Source organism: Babylonia areolata, chromosome 19 (genome assembly GCF_041734735.1).
Source record: "Babylonia areolata isolate BAREFJ2019XMU chromosome 19, ASM4173473v1, whole genome shotgun sequence".
NCBI classification, from domain to species: Eukaryota; Metazoa; Mollusca; class Gastropoda; order Neogastropoda; family Buccinidae; genus Babylonia; species Babylonia areolata.
The window spans coordinates 47,961,604-47,981,829 of record NC_134894.1 but is presented as its reverse complement, the minus strand read 5'-3'; the positions used below and the strand labels follow the sequence as shown (position 1 = coordinate 47,981,829).

The following is a 20,226-nucleotide window of genomic DNA, read 5'->3' as shown; positions in this document are numbered from 1 at the left end:
GGTCAGGTAGGGAGAGAGGTCAGATGGGGAGAGAAGACAGATGGGGAGCGAGGTCAGACATGGTAAGAGACAGATTCTCGTCGAGGCAGATGGCGCACACTGTGTACGGAGCGTGTTTTGTGCGGGAGAAAAGGTGCAAGTGGGAATAGCTGCAAACACCGTGCTTCCAGCGACATACGTGAAGAAATCACTTTATCAGTCTGCAGTGATAACACACACACACACACACACACACACTATATATATATATATATATATATATATATATATATATAAAATAATAATAATAATTAAAACTCTCGGCCGGGTAAGAGATGGTTTGTGTTGATGGCAGAACGTGTTTCTGCTCGCACAAACACACACGCGCGCACACACGCACGCGAACACACACACGGACACGCACATACATACACGTACACGCATATGCACACACACACACACACATGCCCACACACACACATACATGTATACACACACACACATGCACATACACACACATACATGTATACACACACACACATTCACGCACACACACACACACACATGTATACACACACGCGCACACACACGCACACATGTACACACACACATTCACATACGCACACAGACACAGACACACACTCTGCATGTCTGTCTGTCTGCATGTCTGTCTGTCTGTCTGTCTCTCTCTCTCTCTCTGGCCTCGCAGTTTAAAGTTACAAATCTTTGAACAGGTTGAATGCTATAATATCGTATTTGTTTTCTGGTGTTTTTCCCAATGTCAATATATTGTATGACATGTGCGATATATTGCTGAAATATTAGTTTCACTCTGATTTTGTGCAATGTACGGTATATATTGTTGCTATGGTAATCAATATCTTAAATCTTATAATTGGCCTTTTATTTGAATAAAACATTTCATTTCGTTTCATTTCCTCTCTCTCTCTCCGTCCCTCTCTGTCTCTCTCTCTCTCCCCCCCCCCCCCCTCTCTCTCACTCTCTCTCCGTCCCCCTCTCTCTCTCGATCCCTCTCCACCCCTCTCTCTCCGTCCCTCTCTGTCTCTCTGTGTCTCTCCCTCCCCCCCCCCTCTCTCCCTCTCCTCCTCTCTCTCCCTCTCTCTCCGTCCCCCTCTCTCTCGATCCCTCTCCCCCTCTTTCCCCCCTCTCTCTCCGTCCCTCTGTCTCTCTCCCTCTTCCCCCCTCTCTCTCTCCTCCTCTCCGTCCCCCTCTCCCTCTCCCCCCTCTCTCTCCGTCCCTCTGTCTCTGTGTGTCTCTCTCTCCCCCCCTCTCTCTCCCTCCGTCCCTCTTTCTCTCCCCCTCTCCCCATCTCTCTCTCTTTCTCTCTCTCCGCCCCCCCCCCCCACCCCTCTCTCCCCCTCTCTCTCTCGCGCGCGCACACTTACACTCGGGGGCAAGCAAACACACACACACACACACACACACACACACACACACACACAATGCCCCCCCCCCCACCCCCACCCCACACACGGCGTCTGTCGCGTTCAATCGATACAACGTCGATAACGGACAGACGGACTCTGAAGTTAAACACTCGGGGCGTGTTGTCTGATTCGTGTGGGTGGTCCTTCTGACCCAACTTCACGAAGTGATAAGGACGATGGCGGAATGGTTAAGACGCTCATCTATCAGTACTGTGCCCGTGAGGGTCCGGTCTGGGTTCGAATCCCGCTCTCGCCCTCTCTCCCAAATTATGGCAACAAGAACATACCCAGCATGCACCCACCCCCCACGCCCCCCACCGAAAACGGGAGTATGGCTGTCTACACGGCGGGGTAAAAATGGTCATGCACGTAAAAGCCCACTCGCGCACACACGAGTGAACGTGGGAGTTGCAGAAGAAGAAGAAGAAGGAAGGAAGAAGGAATAGGAAATAAGGAAGAAGAGGGGGAAGAAGGAAGTAAGAGGAAGGAGAAGAAGAAGACAGAAGGAAGGAGGAGGAAGGAGAGGAGGAGGAGGAGAAGAAGAAGAAGAAAGAAGGAAGGAGGAGGAAGGAGAAGAAGAAGAGGAAGGAGAAGAAGAAGAAGAAGAAGAAGGAGGAGGAGGGGAGGAGGAGGAGGATGGGGAGAAGAAAAACAAGAACAAGAAGAAGAAGGAGGAGGAGGAGGAGAAGGAGGAGGAGGAGGAGGGAGGAGGAAGGAGGAGGGGGAGAAGAAGAAGAAAGCTGAGCGTCCAGCCACTCAGTCAAGACGATAAAGCGAGGTCCCGTGTTGCAGCACGCACTTGGCACAGTGATAAATATCCCATGACAACAAAAGTGCTGTCCTCTCTCCCTTTCTCCCAGGTTTGACTGGAACAATCGAACTGAGCGTCCAACCGTGTGCAACACGCACTTGGCGCACTGATAAAGAACCCATGGCAACAACAACAAAAAAGTGTTGCACTCTGGCAAAATTTTGCAGAAGAAATCCGCTCTGATAGGCTCACAAGTACATATGCAGGCACTCAACGTCTGGCCAAGCGCGTTGGGTTATGCTGCTGTCAGGCATCTGCCCAGCAGGTGTGGTGTAGCCTGTATGGATTTGTCCGAACGCAGTGACGCCCCCCTTGAGAACCTGAAACTGTAACTGAAACTGAATCACGAAGTCCAACCCCTCTCCCCCTTCCCTTCCCTCCCTCTCTCTCTCTCTCTCTGCCTGTCTGTCTGTTTGTCTATCTACCTATCTTTACTTCTTCCGGTCTTTATATATATATATATATATATATATATATATATATATAAATTTATATATATATGTGTGTGTGTGTTTGTGTGTGTGTGTGTGATATGCGGCTTCCGTTCAAACGCGCGCGCGCATGTGTTTGTGAGTGTGTGTGTGTGTGTGTGTGTGTGTGTGTGTGTGTGTGTGTGTGTGTGTGTGTGTGTGTGCTTGCATGTGTGTGTGTGTGTGTGTGTGTGTGTGTGTGTGTGTGAGAGAGAGAGAGAGAGAGAGAGAGAGAGAGAGAGAATGTGCGTGTTTGTGCATGTATGAGTATGCAAAAGTTTAAGTATTCCTATGCACATGTATGTATCCTAATTTCTTCTTTATCTGTGTTTGTGCATGATTTTTCCGAAGTATGTTCGTACTTTGTTATGTACTATCCCCCACACCCCAACTCCCTCCCCCAATATTCCTTGTGACCCCGCTACACTTGGTAATAAAGACAAACTATTCTATTCTCTCTCTCTCTCTCTCTCTCTCTCTCTCTATATATATATATATATATATATATATATTCCTCTGTCTACCAGCTGTTTCTGTATATTTATCTCTATGTGTGCCTCTTTCTATCACACACCCACACAGACGCCTGACAGGACACAGACACACGCACACACAGACACACATACACACACACTAATATGATTGCAAAGCACACACACACAGACACACACACACACAAACACATACACTTATATGATTGCAAAGCGCGCGCGCGCGCGCACACACACACACACACACACTTATATGATTGCAAAGCGCGCCCCCCCCCCCCCGCGCGCGCGCGCACACACACACACACACACACATACACACACACAAACGTACACACACACGAACGTACGCACACACACACTCACACAGACACAAACGTACACACACACACAAACGTACGCGCACGCACACACACACACACACACACACACACACACACACACACACACATTGAATTTCATTCTTTTTCTACCTTTTTGAGGGGTACAAAGCAAAGATAATATAGCAAACAACGATCAGAGGGCAAGTATAAGAGGCATAGTATACTGGGAAAATAAAAAAAACAAAACACGAAAGTCAAATCAATCATTTTTCGACATTTTCATAAAACGTTGACAGCGTTCAACCGTACTTTTGTGTACCATATGACATAGATTAGAACATAAATGTATTCTTTTAGATTTAGATGCTTGGTGTGCTTCTAGAAAAAAAAATACAACGGGACCTCGGTTTGGGAAATCTCTACCACAAAATACCAGACTGTTCCACTATCAAACCTTTCAAATCTATTTTTAAAACATATTTGTTCAAACAATATTTTAAACCATAGATCCTTCTTCCTTCAGATGGTCTTTTTGTGTGTATGTGCGTCGCGGCGTCGCTGTGTGTGTGTGTGTGTGTATGTGCGTCGCGGCGTCGCTCTCTCTCTCTCTCTCTCTCTCTCTCTGGTGTTTAGGTGGGAGATATGTATGGGTTGTGAGTCGTATTACACTGTTTTTAGAGCTGTATTTTTCAGCAAGTTTGTTTAGAAACGTAATACATTCCCGTGTCCTGTGTTTTCATACCACATGCACTGTTGGAGCCACAGGGAAAGCGCCATGTAAATACACATTATCATCATAATTGTTATTAATGTTACTGTTCTGGCTACGTCTACGCCAGCGGGATATTCAACTGAAACATTTTTTTGATCTGCTTGTTTGTTTTAAAGCCTATTCATACCTGGTAATATTAGAGATGATATAATGATATTCACTACAACAGATATGTCACATCAGTTGCAACATAATATATTTCAACACGAGCTGGCATATTGCTGATATAAGGGACGGTATTTATCATCCATACCAGACATGTCACGTTGCTTTGTTACATGATATATTTTCGAAGGGCGATCTGTTTCAAATGGCTGTTGTTTATATATATATATATATATATATATATATATATATATATATATATATATATACACTTTTTTTACTTCATGATTGCCTTTTCTGAACTTAATAATGAGATGATACACACAAATCAGAACAAAAAATTAATGCGTTTTTCTTCACTGAAATTCCATTAATTTTTGACTCACTTGTGTAAACAAAGTGAGTCTATGTTTTAACCTGGTGTTCGGTTGTCTGTGTGTGTGTGTGTGTGTGTGTGTGTGTGTGTCTGTGTGTCCGTGGTAAACTTTAACATTGACATTTTCTCTGCAAATACTTTATCAGTTGACACTAAATTTGGCATAAAAATAGGAAAAATTCAGTTCTTTCCAGTCATCTTGTTTAAAACAATACTGAACCTCTGGGATGGGCACAAAAAAATAAAAAAGAAGCCTAATTATATGCAGACTGCATTTACTGTTATATTTATATTTTTTTGTATTCTCTAAACTTGGCACTTTGACCTCTTATTCTGACACAACAACAAGAGGAGTCATTATTATCATTTTTTGTTCAAACAGGAATTTCTTTTGCTAAGCATGGGATTTTTATTTATTTTGCAAACGTTTTGGTGCAGATAGTAAAGAAGGGAAATTACTCTATAATTAATGCTAGGGGACTTAATTTATCACAAGTGAGTCTTGAAGGCCTTGCCTCTCTTGTTTTTTCTTAAGTATTCACTATTCGTGTCGTCAAGGCCTGACTATGCGCGTTGGGTTACGCTGCTGGTCAGACATCTGCTTGGCAGATGTGGTGTAGCGTGTAAGGGTTTGTCCGGAGTGACACCTCCTTGAGAAACTGGACTGAACTGGGACTGAACTAGACTGGACTGGACTAACCTGAACTGAACTGAACTGGGCTTGAACTGAACTGAACTGGTATGAACTGAACTGGACATGAACTGAACTGGTATGAACTGAACTGGACTGGACCCGAACTGGTCTGAACTGAACATGAACTGAAACTGAACTGGTCTGAACTGAACATGAACTGAAACTGAACTGGTCTGAACTGAACTGCACTGCACTGCACTGTACTGAACATGGACTGGACCTGGACTGAACTGAAATGAACTGAACTTTTCGATACCTATCCCCCGTTTTTTGTTTTTTTTGTTGTTGTTTTTTGTGTGTTTTTTTTGTTTTGTTTTATTTTTACAAAACGCGACCTGGAGCCTGCAGGTGATACTTCTACACAATGCTTGCTGAAGATTGATTTCTCCGAGCAGAACTGATACCACTGCAGCACAAGAATTGTGCCAATGGAACAGGCGCCTGCACTGAAACTTGGAGAACCTCATTATCATGCAATGTTCACATCCGAGAATAGAATCTGGGTTACATTTTTTTTTCCAAAAAAGATTCGTTAGATTAGCACAGACTGTGATGGATATGATAATTACAGGATTATGCCCTGTTTCATTCCCATGCTTCTGTTCAAAGGGAGGTCATCTTGAATCTCCGAGTGTTTGCGGATGTGTGTGTGTGTGTGTGTGTGTGTGTGTGTGTGTGTGTGTGTTGTGTGTGTGTGTGTGTGTGTGTTTTTCTAAAAAAAAGATTCGTTAGATTAGCACAGACTGTGATGGATATGATAATTACAGGATTATGCCCTGTTTCATTCCCATGTTTCTGCTCAAACTGAAACTGTTCAAAGGTAGGTCATCTTGAATCTCCGAGTGTTTACGGATGTGTGTGTGTGTGTGTGTGTGTGTGTGTGTGTGTGTGTGTGTGTGTGTGTGTTTGTGTGTGTGTGTGAGTGTGTTTTGTGTGTGTGTGAGTGTGTGTGTGTGTTTTTTTTGTGTGTGAGTGTGTGTGTGTTTTGTTTTGTGTGTGTGTGAGTGTGTGTTTTGTTTTTTGTGTGTGTGAGTGTGTGTTTTGTTTCGTGTGTGTGTGAGTGTGTGTTTTGTTTTGTGTGTGTGTGAGTGTGTGTTTTGTTTTGTGTGTGTGTGAGTGTGTGTTTTGTTTTGTGTGTGTGTGTGTGAGTGTGTGTTTTGTTTTGTGTGTGTGTGTGAGTGTGTGTTTTGTTTTGTGTGTGTGTGTGAGTGTGTGTTTTGTTTTGTGTGTGTGTGTGTTTTGTTTTGTGTGTGTGTGAGTGTGTGTTTTGTTTTGTGTGTGTGAGTGTTTGTGTTTTGTTTTGTGTGTGTGTGAGTGTGTTTTGTTTTGTGTGTGTGTGAGTGCGTGTTTTGTTTTGTGTGTGTGTGAGTGTGTGTTTTGTTTTGTTTTGTGTGTGTGTGAGTGTGTGCTTTGTTTTGTGTGTGTGAGTGTGTGTTTTGTTTTGTGTGTGTGTGAGTGTGTGTTTTGTTTTGTGTGTGTGTGAGTGTGTGTTGTGTTTTGTGTGTGTGTGTTGTGTTTTGTGTGTGTGTGTGTTGTGTTTTGTGGTGGGGTGTTGTGTTTTGTGGTGGGGTGTTGTGTTTTGTGGTGGGGTGTGGTGTTTTGTGGTGGGGTGTGGTGTGGTGTTTTGTGGTGGGGTGTGGTGGGGTGTTTTGTGGTGGGGTGTGGTGGGGTGTTGTGTGGTGTGGTGTGGTGTGTGGTGTGGTGTGGTGTGGTGTGTGGTATGGTGTGGTGTGGTGTGGTGTGTGGTGTGGTGTGGTGTGGTGTGGTGTGGTGTGTGGTGGTGTGTGGTGTGGTGGTGTGTTGTGTTGTGTTGTGTTGTGTTGTGTTGTGTTGTGTTGTGTTGTGTTGTGTTGTGTTGTGTTGTGTTGTGTTGTGTTGTGTTGTGTTGTGTTGTGTTGTGTTGTGTTGTGTTGTGTTGTGTTGTGTTGTGTGTGTGTGTGTGATGTGTGTGTGTTGTGTGTGTGTGTGCGTGTGTAGAGGGGGCTGGTATGTAAATATGTATGTTGTGTGCATTGTGTGTGCGTGTGTGTGTATGTATGTATGTATGTATGTGTGTGTGTGTGTGTGTGTGTGTGTGTGTGTGTGTGTGTGAGTGTGAGTGTGTGTGTGTGTGTGTGTGTGTGTGTGTGTGTGTGTGTGCGGTCTGCTAGTCATATCTCATTGTGTATGCTAACATCGATGTAAAGTGTTATGTATAAAACCATGTGTATGGTAAATCACCTAGAGCTGATTTCTGGACAGTGTACTATATTTGTAACCATTATCATATCAGCATTTGGTTGGCTTTGGAAGAAGCTGCGCGCTTTGTGTCATCAATTACAGAGACACCTGTAGATTTTTCTGTATTGTCCTCTGTTCATATAGGGGCCGCGACCATCCACAGTGAATATTTATCATCTGAGTCCAAGTCTTTTTTCCTTCCTCCATCTCTCTCGATCCCCTCACTCCTTGATTGATTGATTGATAGATATGGACACTTATATAGCGCCTACCCTTGGTCGGAGACCCAGCACTAAGCGCTTTACAAACACGGGGGTCATTTGCACAACAGGCTGGCTACCTGGGTACAGCCGACTGACGGCTGCCACTGGGCGCTCATCATTCTTTTCTTGTGTCATTCAATCAGATTTCCCAGGCACGCACACATACACACTCAGACATGCAACATTTTACGTGTATGACCGTTTTTGTGTATCTACCCCGCCGTGTAGGCAGCCATACTCCGTTTTCGGGGGTGTGCATACTGGGTATGTTCTTGTTTCTATAACCCACCGAACGCGGACATGGATTACAGGATTTTTAACGTGCGTATTTGATCTTCTGCGTGCGCATACACACGAAGAGGGTTCAGGCACTAGCAGATCTGCACATAATGTTGACTTTGGAGATAAGAAAAACCTCCACCAGGCGCCGTTACCGAGATTCGAACCCGGGACCCTCGGATTGAAAGTCCAACGCTTTAACTACTCAGTCATCTTTCTCTGTCTTTCCGTGTAAATTCTATTATTGCAGCGCCCCCCACACCCCCTCCCGCGCCGCACTATTCATATGGGTTTATGACTATTAAGAGTGAACGAATCATCCGTGTCATGAGCATGTCTCATAATTCCTCCCTCTCTGACTCTACCCCTCTCTCCTTCCCTCCCTCTCTCTTTCTCCAACTGTCTCTCGCTTTGTGAGTTCTGTTCTTCATGTGGGGCTATGACCATCAAGAATGAATACGTCATCCGTGGCTGTCTGTCTCTCTCCCTTCCTCTCCCTCTCTCTCTCTCTCCCTCTCCCCCCTCTCTCTCCCTCTCTCTCGCTCCCTCTCGCTCCCTCTCCCCCAACCCTCTCTCTCTCCTATCTCTCGCTGTCTGTAAATTCTGTTATTACCCCGTATTCATATGGGGCTGTGACCTTTAACAGTGACTAAATCATCTTAGTCTCGATATCTCCCTTCCTCCCTCTATCCCCCTCCCTCTGCCTCCCCCCTCCCCCCCCCCCCCGCCTCCCCGACCGCCCCCCCCCCCCCCGGCCCCTCCCTCCGGGGCCTCTCTCTGTGTCACTGTCTACATCACTCCACAAAGGATGTACTGATCAATACCAAAGCCAGAGCATTGTGTACAGATTTGCACACATTAACCCAACGTTCTCTGTGTGTGTGTGTGTGTGTGTGTGTGATCACCTAATATGTGGCTATTAACAGAGGCGGAAATAGACCATGTTATGTTAGCTTTCCCTGACAACAAAGCGCGGGCAGCATGTGCTGCAATCATTATGCGCCCGCCAAACTTGCATGATTAATAATCACTGCGCTCTCTCTCTCTCTCTCTCTCTCTCTCTCTCTCTGCCTTGACATATCAACGGACTAAATGGCAGGAGTGACATTTACGTACTGAAAACAGAAGCAAAGAAACAAAAATATGCGTATGCTATAAATGTATAAGTGTGTGTGTGCGTGTGTGTGTGTATGTGTGTGTGTGTGCGTGTGTGCGCGCGTGTGTGTGTGTGCGTGCGTATGTGCGTGCATATGTGCGTGCGTGCGTGCGTGTGTGTGTGTGTGCGTGCGTGCGTACGTGTGTGCGTGCGTGCGTGCGTGTGTGTGTGCGTGCGTGCGTGCATGTGTGTGTGTGTGTGTGTGTGTGTGCATGTGTGTGTGTGTGTGAGTGTGAGTGCGCGATTAGTCCATTGCTAAGCATTTCTCTCTCTGGAACCTCGGATTTGTGTGTGTGTGTGTGTGTGTTTGTTTTGGTTTGGTTTGGTTTGGTTTGGTTTTGGTGGTGGTGGTGGTGGTGTTGTTTTTTTTGTTTTTTTTTGGGGGGGAGTTCGTATTGTTTTTGTTTTTGCTTATTTCCCACTGGCAAACCATTGTGCAGTTCTCAAGGCCTGACTAAGCGCGTTGGGTTACGCTGCTGGTCAGGCATCTGCTTGGCAGATGTGGTGTAGCGTATATGGTTTTGTCCGAACGCAGTGACGCCTCCTTGAGCTACTGAAACTGAAACTGAAACTGTGCAGTTCTACAGGAGCAACACGCACAAAAAAAGTTCGGCAACACTTCTTAAAAGCGGGCACGTTTTCATGAAATTTCGAAAACTGATCTAAATCACGCAGGCCGCATACATTATCATCCACCACTGGCCCAGCGGCTAGTACACAAAGGACTGTTTGAGGCATACGTGCAACACAAGCAATCTGAAACAAGAGAGGCAAGGCCTTCAAGACTCACTTGTGATACACTTTAAAAAAAATCCAAGCTTTTTATGTATTGAGTATAATTTCAAAATGTAATGTTTAAGATGAGAAAGATCAGCTTAAAGCAAATTAACTCCCCTAGCATTAATTACAAAGTAATTTCCTTTTTATACTATCTGCACCAAAACGTTTGCAAAATAATTAAAACTTCCATGCTGAGCAAAAGAAGTTCCTGTTTGAACAAAAAATGATAATAATGACTGCTCTTGTTGTTGGGTCAGAATATCACATCAAAGTGCCAAGTTTAGAGAATACAAAAAATATAAATGTAACAGTAAATGCAGTTTGCATATAATTAGGCTTCATTTTTTAAAAAAATTTTGTGCCCATCCCAGAGGTGCAATATTGTTTTAAACAAGATGACTGGAAAGAACTGAATTTTTCCTATTTTTATGCCTAATTTGGTGTCAACTGACAAAGTATTTGCAGAGAAAATGTCAATGTTAAAGTTTACCACGGACATACAGACACACACACACACACACACACACACACACACACACACACACACACACACACAACCTAACACCGGGTTAAAACATAGATCACTTTGTTTACACAAGTGAGTCAAAAAAAGGGTGAGGGGGGGGAGATTTTTCCGATCTCCCACGTCAACATATGTGCAGACCTGTTGCCTGAACACCATTCGTGTGTATACGCAAGCAGAAGATCAAGTTCGCACGTTAAAGATCCTGTAATTCATGTCAGCGTTCGGTGGGTTATGGAAACAAAAACATACCCAGGATGCACATCCCCGAAAGCGGAGTATGGCTGCTTACATGACGGGGTAAAAACGGTCTTACACGTAAAAGCCCACTCGTGTACATACGAGTGAACGTGGGAGTTGCAGCCCACGAACGCAGAAGAAGAAGTGTTTGAAAAGTCGATGTTTCAGCCCAGACTTTACAATTAATCGGTATTTCATAAACGATAGCCGTGGTTTATATATATATATATATATATATATATATATAAAGTTTTTTAAGTGCACGCGCAAGAAAGACCTGTGGTTTGTAATTGGTACTCACTACAAAGGTTGCATACATAATTGTTTACCGAAACATTCAGCATCATTTCACACAAGTTCCGAAGTGGTCGTTCAACTTTTTGTGAGTCCGCGTAAAATAATGTCTTTGATGTGATTTGATTTGTCCTCCTCTTGTAAAAGATGGACATTGTTTCGTGTTGGTTTCAAGTCTGCACATAAAGAATACCTCTATGAACTGGTGATGCTTGCCACGACACAAAATCAATGCGCACCTGAACAGTCTGATATCTATCTATCTGTTTGTTTGTCTATATGTCTGTCTATATAAATATATCTGTGTGTATCTATTCATGTCTATACATAGCATCTATTGTTGTTGAGGCGGTTTGAATAAAACATTGCCATTCGTACCCGCTTTTGTATTCGTTGTCACATTCGTATTTGCATATAATTATCGCCTCCCCCCGCCCTCTCTCTCTCTCTCTCTCGTGTACTTACGTCAAGGCACACAGAATCCCCTCAGGTTTTGTTGAAGGCACACCAATGTTAACGAGCTCTCTGGGTGTGTGGATCAAACGGTTGATGCGCGCCTTTCTCTCTGAAACGGTTCCCAAGGTAGCCGTTAAAGAACACAGATTCGTTCCTGAATGCGTTGTCCAAATGCAAACAGTGCATTCATTAAACAAATGGCAAGCTTTGCAATTTGAAAGTGTTTTACATAGTTTTTGTTTGTTTGTTTGTTTGGGGGGTATTTTGTTACAAGGTGTGTTAAGAACAGCAAGTAAATCAAATTTTACACCGTCATACTGTGTGTGTGTGTGTGTGTGTGTGTGTGTGTGTGTGTGTGTGTGTGTGATCGGGAGATGCAACAGATGGTCTGTGAACTGAAACAGAGTTTGCTGAACTTTTTTTTTAAATTAATGAATAAGCAATTCTGACGCCTGACACTCGTGTCGCTTGACTGCAGTCAGAATCAATACAACTCTCAAATGTCAGAGGGATCAACTGGAATTGTGTGTGTGTGTGGGGGGGGGGGGGGGAGAGAGAATGTGTGTGCGTGCGTGCGTGCGTGCGTGTGCGTATGGTTTTGTTTGACTGTTTAGGTGGGTTTTTTCTATGGCAAAACTCTTTAGAGATTTTGTTTAATGTTACATGTTCAGTGGAACAGATGCTTCACGGCATGAGTGCACTTTGCACAGCTGTTCCACGAACATATCCATATTTATGAATCATGCACACATTACGTTGATATACGAAGCCTACAGGCCTATATGTATATGGAGTTCATTTCATTCTGTGTATGTATGTATGTATGTATGTATGTATGTATCATTTAGTTTAGTTTAGTTATTTACCTATTTATCTATTATATTCGCGTGTCCCATTATCTGTACTCCATTTCAGTGGTATCACTCCTACGCCGCTCGTTTTGAATCTCCCAAACACAGCCACACCCGGGTTAATCTGTTGTACTCTCGGCTTCGGCATTCCACATGCATGTTAATGAAACTGCCAGGAGACCACACACCGAAGCAGACCCTGCATTGCTGCTCTCAGTCACTTCGGCAGTGCTCAGTCGAATCTGTTTTTACTAAGCCCCTTACTGACGATGACATTCGCTCAGTCGCGGAGCCTGACAGAGCGAGCAGTCCCAACCAGAGAGGAGACCGCCACTACGTCCCTCCAATACCCCCGAAAACGGAGTATGGCTGCCTACGTGGCGGGGTAAAAACGGCCATGCACGTGAAAGCCCGCTCATGTACATATGAGTGAACGTGGGAGTTGCAGCCCATGACCGAAGAAGAAGAAGAAGAAGAAGTTCCTCCAACGACAGTCCCCCTTGAGTCTGACGACATCGTAGACTTTGAGAGGAACTTACCCCACGAACGGAAGTGGAGGGGTGGGGTGGGGGGGGATCGAAACTGGGGTAACCACTGCATAGGAGTGGGACATGAAATGCCGCAAAATCTGGAGCAGTTTTGGCAATATCCACATTGCCCCTTCCCAGTTCTTCCCATTCAGTGTCGTTTCGAAGACCGGAAGAAGTTGTAAAATTTGTTTAAATAACATTGTAATATATAATCCACATCCCCCCCTCACCCCCATCATCTCGAATGACGTTAATTAAGAAGGTCTGTCAAAGAATGGAGGGGAACAAATGTAGAGTATATATTACAATGTCATCAACCGATATATATATGATAGTCGTGTCCGACTATGACCATCAGAACAGCAGAGGAGGCAACTGCTGTTCCGACTATTTGGGCTAGAATTTGATTATAGTGGAGAGTGTCTTGCCCAAGTTACATCCCCACTCTCTCGGCCAAGAGGGTTTTAGGACAGTCGGCGTTGGGGTGGTTCCCAAAGGCCAACTAACTCCCCAAGGCTGCAGCACTAAGAGCCAGTGCAATTTTGCCTCCTAGTTTGAGAGTCATCGTCCTTCACAAAAGACTAAGCTGTAAATGATTTCCAATTGACTGGAGAAACCACTGATAATACAGCTCTCACTTTGCTGTTGGCCCAAATGTAAACTTATGTCAATCTGTGATATAAGCCGAGTGTTGGGCCGGACCAATTATACAATGTTATTGACCAATTTACAACGTTTTCCGTCTTATAAACGGAAAAATGCAGGGGAAGAAATGAGGATATTACCACAGGTTTTTTTTTCTATGTAGTTATTGACGATGAATGATGATGCTGATGACGATGCTGCTACGAATCTCCACTCCACTGTAGGTTTCGGACAACGGAACAAGGCTGCGCTCAACGCTTCCTTTCATGATGTATATCCCGGCATCAACCAGGCACAAGAGCCGCAGACGTAGATACCTGCAGTGTTATGATAATTGTGCAACACTTCCAAAGGCTCGTGCGTAAAGTGGCCCCTGTCTTCTCATTTGAGACTTTATCACACTCAGTATCAGTATCAGTAGCTCAAGAAGGCGTCACTGCGTTCGGTCAAATCCATATACGCTACACCACATCTGCCAAGCAGATGCCTGACCAGCAGCGTAACCCAGCGCGCTTAGCCAGGCCTTGAGAAAAAAGTATATAAAATAAATAAAATGAAAAATAAACCAATAAATAAATAAAAAGAATTACAATAGTAACAGTAAATGAAAGAAACAACAACAAAAAACACTCAACTTTGCGAAAGAGGCAGCCAAGGCCGAGACAAAAAAGAAAGAAAGAAAGAAAGAAAAAAAGATTATAACCTATGCCGGGGATCAAACCTGGGTCCCAGTCGTCTGTCCAGCCGTGACGTTAACCACTTTGCTGCCGCGGAGCCTGGTTTTACTCACCAAAAATTTGTCGAGTGAGGAAATCAGTATATAGCTGCTGCTTGGGTTACCCATGACTTATTGTGTCTGACAACTCAGTTTCAGAGGAATACAAACTGTCACAAAACACGAACACGGTACACTTTGATCTCAACGGTTGTAACGGTTGGCGTGGTGTGCGTGGGGGGAAACATCAGTGAGTGTGTCGCTATTAGCAGCCCTCTCTTCTCACATTATGCCATTACCGCTCTGTCACATGGCCGTGTAATCGATCGTTAGTCCACAGTTCACGCATACGTCAAGTGGGATAATGAGCTTGGCTATGAATACGAATACGGAAACAAAATGGTAAGTTCAGATTTAGGCCTGAGCACCTAAATGAAGGTAAAAGTCATATATCAATCACACAATCAGTTTTCCAAATGACATTGCATGACATGGCTATGCAGATGTGGAGTTGGTGTGCGTTGCTAAGTCCTCTGCTTCTGTTGTACTGCTAAGTATGTGTGTAGTCAAGGAGGAAGGTAGCAAAATGATAAAGACGCTCATCTGCCAATACAGAGAGTCTCTGAGGGTCTGGGTTCGAACCTCGCTCTCGCCCTATCTCCCATGTTTGACTGGGAAATCTGACTGAGCGTCTGGTCATTCTGATGTGACGATAAACCGAGGTCCCGTGTGCAGCACGCACTTGGCGCACTGAAAAAGAACCCATGGCAACGAGAGTGTTGTCCTCCAGCAAAATCCTGTAGAAGAAATCCACTCTTCTTCGTTCGTGGACTGCAACCCCCACGTTCACTCGTATGAACACGAGTGGGCTTCTACGTGTATGATCGTTTTTACCCCGCCATGCAGGCAGCCATACTCCGTTTTCAGGGGTGTGCATGCAGAGCATGTTCTTGTTTTCATAACCCACAGAACGCTGACATGGATTACTGGGTCTTTAATCACTAGAGTGCCAAAAAGACATCCACTGACGTCCTGCATATGTTCTGATTTTTCCTTCATTGGATTCAGTTCACATAAACAGACTCTGAACAGTTAGTTTGATGTGTCTGAATTATAAAAATACTATTTAAATGAACATTCATCAGGTATAAGACCCCTTTCTACTGGATAATTTGCTAACTGACCACGTGATACGCGCGTGGAAAGGGGGTTGCATCATGTGCAAAAAAAAAAATTTTTTAAATGCGCTGAAAACTGTGTCCAGTAAAAACAAATAGTCACAGTCAGCAGAGTTACACAATTCTAAAAGCTCTGCTTGTGATCATGGACAGATTTCGCGATGGAGAAGGATCTCTCTTGTCTGATGTTTGGTTTGAAAACGAAGGTGATTGACAATGACAGTGACGAAACTAACAGCCCCATTTGATGGTAATTCAGTCCATCAATCCAATCAGACAGCTTTTTTGAACTAGTGGCTGTGACTGACAGAACACGAGCAGCTAGCGTTGGAAGAAGGGGAGGGGAGGGAGAGGAGAGATGTAAGACGATAGGTTGAATGTCAGCCAGAGTTCATGAAGGGAGCGTGGCTTTTATGGAATGAGTGTGCTCACATTTCCAATACAGACTGTGGGATCGACAACTGCCAAAGCTCCACGATTTTCACGAAACGCAGTGTGGCACCTGCACTGGACGTGAAACACGTGCTTTTTCTTTTTCACGCTTTTTTTTCCCGAAGACTCCGCTAGTTGACTTGTAAGGTGGCAAGCACAGCAGACACTTTTAATCGGCCCACGTGCAACTTGACATAGTGAATGTCATCGAAAGACTCCACCCTCTCATTCACGAATGCTCGAAGCTGTCCAAAAAGCTTTCCAGCTCAGTTTCTGAGACCGTGATTGACCTTTTACGTTGACTTTGCCCACCTTTGTCATTGTTGGGACAGTGATTTACTTACATGTCTGCACGAGCTGTGATTTGTTTTTATAAACTTATAGTCCGTTTTAATTTCTTCTACAAGTATAATCTGACAATAGGCATGCTATTTCTAGCTGTATTTTGTTTCTTTTCCTTATGGATGTTATTATGTAGAGGTGGAAATAGACTTTTTTTGTTGCACAAAAATCATTATCTTGACTTTACATGCCTGAACAGTTATCTACAATCTACGTATTTGGGTAAAAGAGCCCAGAAGCAGAATCTACACTCATTTTTCTTCACAAAAACGTTTACTTTCTTTCTGTATCACCCACAGCTTTTGTGCTAGAAGTTTTTTTGTGATTTATTACCCCCGAATCATCAAAATTCCCTGGCAAGGGGAGAACACTTTTTTCTTCTTCTTTTTTCTTTTTTTTAATACAAAATTCTCTGGCACTGAACTGGTTTTAACGTGCGTACTCGATCTTCTGAGTGCGTATACACAAGAAGGGAATTCAGGCACAATCAGGTCTGCACATATGTTGACCTGGAAGATCGGAAAACATCTCCACTCTTTACCCACCAGGCGCCATTACCAAGATTCGAACCCGGGACACCTCAGATTGAAAGTCCAACGCTTTAACCACTTGGCTATTGTGCCCACACTAATAGGTCAACAAATATATGAATTACAGTGCCAGCCACTCTGGACAGGACACGTTGTCCGCATGACAGACAGCAGGATCCCGAAGATGCTTTTGTATGGCCAGCTGAAGGAAGGCCACCGTGAACTTGGAAGACCCTGCAAGCGCTTCAAGGACACCTTGAAGACAAACCTCAAAGCCTGTGACATAGACATCGTTTCCTGGGAAACTGATGCCCTTGACCTCTGTCGCTGGAGGATGCTGTGCTCTAGTGGCATAAAGACGTTTGAAAACAAGAGAATGCTGGCCATCAAGGAGAAGAGTGAGCGAAGGAAGCAGTGCTCAACTTCTGGAGACGTTTTCCCTTGCAAAACCTGTGGGAAGTGCTGCGCATCCAGCATCGGCCTCTTCCCCCATATGAGGACACACACTGACAGATAAGCCTACCTGCCTACTCATCCGTCGGACCAACGGGAGACTCCATCATTTGACCTTCTACATGCGTATACACAAGGAGGGTTGTTAACCTGGGGAAAAAAATCTCCACCTGTAATCCACCATGTGCTCCGAAACCATGGATCGAACTCAGGAGCCTCCAACGCTCCAACCATTCGGCCACTGCATCCGCCAGTTCCCTTCCAATGCAGGCACACAGCGTGCATGAAAGATCCTGTGTCAGATAACTGCCCCTGGCAAAGTAATGTACAAATGTCCACTGTGCTACAGTAACAGAATAGGAGTGCCTGGCACAGCACTTTTTTTTTTCGCACACGGAGACATCCAGCTGTATATCGGCAATAACGTAATATACAAAGGAAATATATAACAGTACAAAATTAACGCAATGCATAAGGATACAAGGCAATATCCACATTTCTTCCCCTGTACCTTTCCGTTTATAACACAAAAAAACACTTGTAAACTGGTTAATAACATTGTAATATATGCTCAATATTTTTTCCCTCAACTATTTGTCCTTTACGTCTCTTGACAGGGGAAGAAATGTAGAATGTATATTTTATTACAACGTTATTTGAACAAGTATACGATTCTTCCGTCAAAGGAACGAAACTGAATGGAAAGAACACAGGGGGAGAAATGTGGATATTGCCGAATACTATACCATTATGACACATTACAGCAGTTGCGTTGTGCAGCAACCAGGCGACAACTCCTTAAACTGTCCTTTGAACATCTTTGCAGTTTCAGTGTATACAACCACAATCAAGTTTTGCAGGCTAAAAAACTGTGGCGCCGTTTTAAACTACCCCTTCCTTCACCCTTGTCCTCGCCTAATCGTCTTAAGATTATCAATTGAGACGATACGATCAGTTGGTGTGATGAAGATTGGACTTATGGGGCCTCAATTTTGCCCGTCCACTCTTCTATGTTGAAGTCGGAATTACAATGTACCCAAATGGGTATACCCGTATAGGACGAACGTGTCCCCCCCCCCCACCCCCCCCTTTCTTCCAAGTCCCTTACTCGGTGCATGGAATGCCCCCCAAAGCATCCCTTTTTAAACACATTTCTAATCGGGACAAGTTTCGTTTTAGATCCTCTAATGTACTTAACATTTTTGTACTGCAGACGGGCAAAAATGTTAATTAGAATATGAGATTGTCGAACAGAAACAGTGAATTTTTTTTTCCTAGCCAATCCGTATATGCCCATTTGGGTACATTTTAATTCCAACTTCAACATAGAAGAGTGAATGGTCAAAATTGTCAATATTGCGTGATCCAACGATCACCGGGAACCGGGGTTCGAGGCCCCCATCTCGACATGGTGTTGTGTCCTTGGGAAAGGAACTTTTCTCCGATTATCCTCTTTCCACCCAGGTGTGAATGGGAACCTGACTTTCGTTGGGGGGAGGTAATAACGGCGGAAGGAGAGGATTGGGCCCCGCCTTCCTATGCCGAGCCCTAGACACAGTGGATGTGATTTCACGCTCTGACGGCTGTGAAAGGCTGCAGGACCTTTATTGTATAATACTCTTTTCTGTCACAACAGATCTCTCTGTGTGAAATTCGGGCTGCTCTCCCAAGGGAGAGCGTGTCGCTACACCTTGAGCGCCAACCATTTTATTTCTTCCTGCCTGCAGTTTTTTTTATGTGTTCCTATCGAAGTGGATTTTTCTACATAATTTTGCCAGGGACAACTATTTTGTTGCCGTAGGTTCTTTTACGTGCGCTAAGTGCATGCTCCACACGGGACCTGGGTTTATCGTCTCATCCGAATGACTAGCGTCCAGACCACCACTCAAGGTCAAGTGGAGGGGGGAGAAAATACTGGCGACTGCCGGTGTGATTCGAACCAGTCCGCGCAGATTCTCTCGCTTTCCAGGCGGACGCGTTACATCTGGGCCATCACTCCACGCCACTGAGGCCCCCATCTCGACATGGTGTTGTGTCCTTGGGAAAGGAACTTTACTCCGGTTATCCTCTTTCCACCCAGGTGTGAATGGGTTAACCTGACTTCCGTTGGGGGGAGGTAATATTAATAACGGCGGAAGGAGAGGACTGGGCCCCGCCTTCCTATGCAAAGCCCTAGACACAGCGGATATGATTTCATGCCCCGATTGCTGTGAAAGGCTATAGAACCGTTAACCGTTAAACCTTAACCGTAATATCATTATGATGATGATATGGATATTACTGGCACCTGTCCTGGTCGGAGACCAAGCTCTAAGCGCTTTACAAACACGGGGTCATTTGCACAACAAGCTGCCTGCTTGGGTAGAGCTGAATGACAGCTGCCATTGGCAGCTCATCATTCGTTTCCGGTGTCATTCGATCAGGTTTCAGTCACGCACATGGACACACCCATACAGACATATGACATTTTACGTGTATGAGCGTTTTTGTTTGTTTCTTTTTTAATTTTCATTAAGTCTAGCAAGTCTGCGTAATTATATGTTGACCTGGGAGATCGGGAAAAATCTCCACCCTTTACCCACCAGGCGCCGTTGCCCGAGATTCGAACCCGGGACCCTCAGATTGAAAGTCCAACGCTTTAACCACTCGGCTTTTGCTCCATTACGTTGATGCATTACATGCCAGAGGACACACTTGGGCAGTAAGTTAGTAAGTTAATATCATTGAGCGGGACAGGATAAAATTAGACAGGGTCTGACACAAGATGACAACTCACATCTGTATGACCGATCAGCCAGCATCAATGGACGTGCACGGTGGCAAGTATCCGTTCCTGCATATAGTTCACCGCGTTGCAATGACCCGAACCA

The 20,226-nt window shown here is 44.6% G+C and overlaps 1 protein-coding gene across 1 annotated transcript in view; it reads right to left on the bottom strand.

Annotated features, from left to right (window-relative positions):
- Positions 1-20,226, bottom strand: part of LOC143293783 (putative sodium-coupled neutral amino acid transporter 11) — a 159,195-nt gene extending 138,969 nt beyond the window's left edge. Inside the window, exons 1-2 of the mRNA XM_076605020.1 lie at positions 20,133-20,226; positions 11,690-11,789 (exon numbers count right to left, since the gene is read on the bottom strand). The gene's annotated coding sequence lies outside the window, so the exon portion shown is untranslated. The remainder of the gene's footprint in view (positions 1-11,689; positions 11,790-20,132) is intronic.